This window comes from Arachis hypogaea, chromosome 9 (genome assembly GCF_003086295.3).
Source record: "Arachis hypogaea cultivar Tifrunner chromosome 9, arahy.Tifrunner.gnm2.J5K5, whole genome shotgun sequence".
In the NCBI taxonomy this organism is placed as follows: domain Eukaryota; kingdom Viridiplantae; phylum Streptophyta; class Magnoliopsida; order Fabales; family Fabaceae; genus Arachis; species Arachis hypogaea.
In genome coordinates this window covers 22,340,668-22,346,240 of record NC_092044.1, presented here as the reverse complement: position 1 = coordinate 22,346,240, position 5,573 = coordinate 22,340,668, and the positions used below count along the sequence as shown (strand labels likewise).

Sequence of the window (5,573 nt, the reverse complement as noted above, 5' to 3'; positions counted from 1 at the left end):
AAGCCAACATCCAAGTTTGATGGAAGAAGCATCTCCATTCCTGCCATTGGAGCCAATAACTTTGAGCTTAAGCCTCAACTAGTTGCATTAATGCAACAAAACTGCAAGTTTTATGGACTTCCATCTGAAGATCCCTATCAGTTTTTAACTGAATTCTTGCAAGTCTGTGATACTGTAAAGACGAATGGAGTTAATCCTGAAGTCTACAGACTCATGCTTTTCCCTTTTGCTGTAAGAGACAGAGCTAGAATATGGTTGGATTCACAACCTAAGGATAGCCTGGACTCCTGGGATAAGCTGGTCACTGCCTTCTTGGATAAATTCTTTCCTCCTCAAAAGCTGAGCAAGCTAAGAGTGGATGTTCAAACCTTCAAACAAAAAGATGGTGAATCCCTCTATGAAGCTTGGGAAAGATACAAGCAGTTGACCAAAAGATGTCCATCTGACATGTTTTCAGAATGGACCCTATTAGATATATTCTATTATGGTCTCTCTGAATTTTCGAAAATGTCACTGGACCATTCTGCAGGTGGATCTATTCACCTGAAGAAAACGCCTGAAGAGGCTCAAGAACTCATTGACATGGTTGCAAACAACCAGTTCATGTATACCTCTGAGAGGAATTCCATGAATAATGGGGTCCCTCAGAAGAAGGGAGTTCTTGAAATTGATGCTCTGAATGCCATACTGGCTCAGAACAAAGTGTTGACTCAACAGGTCAACATGATCTCTCAAAATCTGAATGGATTGCAACATGCATCCAACAGTACTAGAGAGGTAGCTTCTGAAGAAGCTTATGATCCTGAGAACCCTGCCATGGCAGAGGTTAATTATCTGGGTGAACCATATGGAAATACCTATAACCCATCATGGAGAAATCATCCAAATTTCTCCTGGAAGGATCAACAAAAACCTCAACAAGGTTTTAACAATGGTGGACGCAATAGGCTGAATAATAGTAAGCCATATCCATCATCTTCTCAGCAACAGACAGAGAATGCTGAACAAAATAATTCTAATTTAGCTAATATAGTCTCTGATCTGTCAAAGGCCACTTTCAGTTTCATGAATGAAACCAGATCCTCCATTAGAAATTTGGAGGCACAAGTAGGCCAGCTGAGTAAGAAAGTTATTGAAACTCCTCCCAGTATTCTCCCAAGTAATACAGAAGAGAATCCAAAGGGAGAATGCAAGGCCATTGACTTAGTCAACATGGCCGAATGTACTAGGGAGGAGGAGGACGAAAGTCCCAGTGAGGAAGACCTCCTGGGACGTCCTCCAAGCAAGAAGGAGCTTCCTATTAAGGATCCTGAGGAATCTGAGACCATAGAGATTCCATTAAATCTCCTTCTACCATTCATGAGCTCTGACTATTATTCATCCTCTGAGGAGGATGAAGATGTGACTAGTGAGCAAGTTGCTCAATATCTAGGAGCTATCATGAAACTGAATGCCAAGCTGTTCGGTAATGAGACTTTGGAAAGTAAACCTCCCTTGCTCATTAATGAATTAGAAACTTGGATTCAGGAAACTCTACCTCAAAAGAAACAAGATCCTGGCAAGTTCTTAATACCTTGCACCATTGGCACCATGAGCTTTGAAAAAGCTCTGTGTGATCTTGGGTCAGGGATAAACCTTATGCCACTCTCTGTAGTGGAGAAGCTAAGAATCATTGAGGTACAACCTGCCTTGTTCTCATTACAATTGGCAGATAAATCCATAAGACAAGCTCATGGGATAGTAGAGGACGTGCTTATAAAAGTTGAAGACTTTTACATCCCTGCTGATTTCCTAATCCTAGATACTAGGAAGGAAGATGATGAATGCATCATCCTAGGAAGACCTTTCCTAGCCACAGCAGAAGCTGTGATAGATGTCAACAGAGGAGAGTTAGTCCTTCAATTGAATGGAGAATACCTTGTGTTTCAAGCACATGGCAATCCCTCTGTGACAAAAGAGAGTAAGCATGAAGAGCTTCTCTCAGTTCAAAGTCAAGAAGAGCCCACACAGTCAAACTCTAAGTTTGGTGTTGTGAGGCCACAACCAAACTCTAAGTTTGGTGTCCAAACCCCATATCCAAACTCTAAGTTTGGTGTTGGGACTAGACAACATTGACTTGATTGCTCTGTGGCTCCATGAGAGCCACTGTCAAGCTATTGACATTAAAGAAGCGCTTGTTGGGAGGCAACCCAATTTTATTTATCTAATTTTATTTTATTTTGTTTCTTTGTTATTTTTGTGTTTAATTAGGTACATGATCATGAGGAGTCACGAAAAAAATCAAAAAAATTAAAAACAGAGTCAAAAACAGAAGAAAAAAATTTTCACCCTGGAGGACGCACGGGCCGGCGTTCAACGCCCAGAAGATGCATCTGGCGGGCGTTCAACGCCAGAACAGAGCATCTTCCTGGCGCTGAACGCCCAAAACAAGCTACATCCTGGCGTTTAACGCCAGGATGCGCACGCAGAGGACAATCTGGCGCTGAACGCCAGAAACAAGCTTGAAACTGGCGTTCAACGCCAGAATCAAGCATCACATGGGCGTTTAACGCCCAGAACATGCACCAATGGGCGTTTGAACGCCAGAATGGTGCATGAAGGCAATTTACACACCTATAGGGTGAAGGAATGGTATTTCTTTTCACCTCAGGACCTGTGGACCCCACAGGATTCCCACCTCAGGATCTGTGGACCCCACAGGATCCCCACCTACCTTTTCTTTTAATCCTATTCACACTCTCCTAATCCAAATCTCATTCTCAATGTCACCCTTCCCAAAAACCTTCACCAATCACATCAATTTCTCTTCCCAATTACCCCATGCACCATTCACATCAACCTCCTCTTCCCCATAAACCCCACCTACCTCCATTACATTCAAATTCAATTTCCCACCCATTCCCACCCAAAATGGCCGAAACCTAACCCTTCCCCCTCCCTATAAATACCTCTCCTTTCTTCTTTATTTTCACACAACACTACCCATTCTTCTCTCATATAGCCGAAACCACTTCTCTCCCTCTCTTCCACTTTCTCTTCTTCTTCTTCTTCTTCTTCTACTCTTCTTTTCTTTTTGCTCGAGGACGAGCAAATTTTAAGTTTGGTGTGGTAAAAAGCCTAGCTTTTTATTTTTCATTCACCATCAATGGCACCCAAGACCGGAGTTTCCTCAAGAAAAGGAAAAGGGAAGGCAAAAGCTTCCACTTCCGAATCATGGGAAAAGGAGAGATTCATCTCCAAGAGCCACCAAGACCACTTCTATGATGTTGTGGCAAAGAAGAAGGTGATCCCTGAGGTCCCCTTCAAGCTCAAAAAGAATGAGTATCCGGAAATCCGACATGAGATCCAAAGAAGAGGGTGGGAAGTCATAACCAACCCCATGCAACAAGTCGGATTACTGATGGTTCAAGAGTTCTATGCTAATGCATGGATCACAAGGAACCATGATCAAAGTATGAACCCGAATCTAAAGAACTATCTCACAATGGTTCGGGGGAAATACTTAGATTTCAGTCCGGAAAATGTGAGGTTGGCGTTTCATCTACCCATGATGCAAGGTGATGAACGCCCCTACACAAGGAGGGTCAACTTCAATCAAAGGTTGGACCAAGTCCTAATGGACATTTGTGTGGAAGGCGTCCAATGGAGAGTAGACTCCAAAGGCAAACCGGTCCAACTAAGAAGACTGGACCTCAAGCCTGTAGCTAGAGGATGGCTGGAGTTCATCCAAAGATCCATCATCCCTACAAGCAACCGATCTGAAGTTACTGTGGATCGGGCAATCATGATTCATAGCATCATGATTGGAGAGGAAGTAGAGGTTCATGAAGTCATAGCCAATGAACTCTACAAAATAGCTGACAAGCCTTCATACATGGCACGGCTAGCCTTCCCCACCTCATATGCCATCTATGTTATTCAGCTGGAGTTATCATAGATGGAGATGTCTCCATTGAAGAAGACAAGCCCATCACCAAGAAAAGGATGGAGCAAACAAGGGAAGTCCCTCACGGCCCCCAAGGAGAACATGAGGAAGTTCATCAACAAATGCCTCATGGAATGCACTTTCCTCCCAACAACTATTGGGAGCAACTCAGTACCTCCTTAGAAGACTTGAGCCAAAACGTGGAACAACTAAGGGTCATGAACACGCCCTCACTCTCCAAGAAATAAGAGAAGATCAAAGAGCTATGAGAGAGGAGCAACAAAGGCAAGGAAGGGACATAGAAGAGTTGAAGAACATCATTGGTCCTTCAAGAAGAAGACGCCACTAGAGGTGGATTCATTCCTTGTTCTTTATTTTCTTTCTGTTTTCGGTTTTTAAGTGTTATGTTTATCTATGTTTTTGTGTCTCTACTTCATGATCATTAGTGTGTAAACCATGCCTTAAAGCTATGAATAAAATCCATTAGTCTTTCACCTCTCTTAAAAGAAAAATGTTTTAATTCAAAAGAACAAGAAGTACATAATTTTCGAAATTATTAGTAAATTTAATTTAATTATATTGATGTGGTGGCAATAATTTTTGTTTTCTGAATGAATGCTTGAACAGTGCATATTTTTGATCTTGTTGTTTATGAGTGTTAAAATTGTTGGCTCTTGAAAGAATGATGAACAAAGAGAAATGTTATTGATGAACTGAAAAATTCATGAATTGATTCTTGAAGCAAGAAAAAGCAGTGAAAAAAAAAAGTGGCGAAAAAAAAAATATATAAAATAGAAAGAAAAAGCAAGCAGAAAAAGCCAATAGCCCTTAAAACCAAAAGGCAAGGGTAGCAAGGATCCAAGGCTTTGAGCATCAATGGATAGGAGGGCCCAAGGAAATAAAATCCAGGCCTAAGCGGCTAAATCAAGCTGTCCCTAACCATGTGCTTGTGTCATGAAGGTCCAAGTGAAAAGCTTGAGACTGAGTGGTTAAAGTCGTGATCCAAAGCAAAAGAGTGTGCTTAAGAGCTTTGGACACCACTAACTGGGGACTTTAGCAAAGCTGAGTCACAATCTGAAAAGGTTCACCCAGTTATGTGTCTGTGGCATTTGTGTATCCGGTGGTAATACTGGAAGACAAAGTGCTTAGGGCCACAGCCAAGACTCATAAGTAGCTGTGTTCAGAATCAACATGCTTAACTAGGAAAGTCAATAACACTATCTGAAATTCTAAGTTCCTAGAGAAGCCAATCACTCTAAACTTCAAAGGAAAAAGTGAGATGCCAAAACTGTTCAGAAGCAAAAAGCTACAAGTCCCGCTCATCTAATTAAATTAATATTCATTGATATTTTGGACTTTATAGTATATTCTCTTCTTTTTATCCTATTTGATTTTCAGTTGCTTGGGGACAAGCAACAATTTAAGTTTGGTGTTGTGATGAGCGGATAATTTATACGCTTTTTGGCATTGTTTTCATATAGTTTTTAGTAAGTTTGAGCTACTTTTAGGGATGTTTTCATTAGTTTTTATGTTAAATTCACATTTCTGGACTTTACTATGAGTTTGTGTGTTTTTCTGTGATTTCAGGTAAATTCTGACTGAAATTGAGGGATTTGAGCAAAACTCTGAAGAAGGCTGACAAAAGGAC

At 41.2% G+C, this 5,573-nt stretch overlaps 1 non-coding gene across 1 annotated transcript; it reads right to left on the bottom strand.

The window, feature by feature from the left end:
- Positions 1 to 345: 345 nt before the first annotated feature.
- LOC112713241 (small nucleolar RNA R71) lies at positions 346 to 449 on the bottom strand. The gene has a single exon (XR_003158215.1). It is a non-coding gene; the product is annotated as a small nucleolar RNA R71 (small nucleolar RNA).
- Between the last annotated feature and the right edge of the window lie 5,124 nt (positions 450 to 5,573).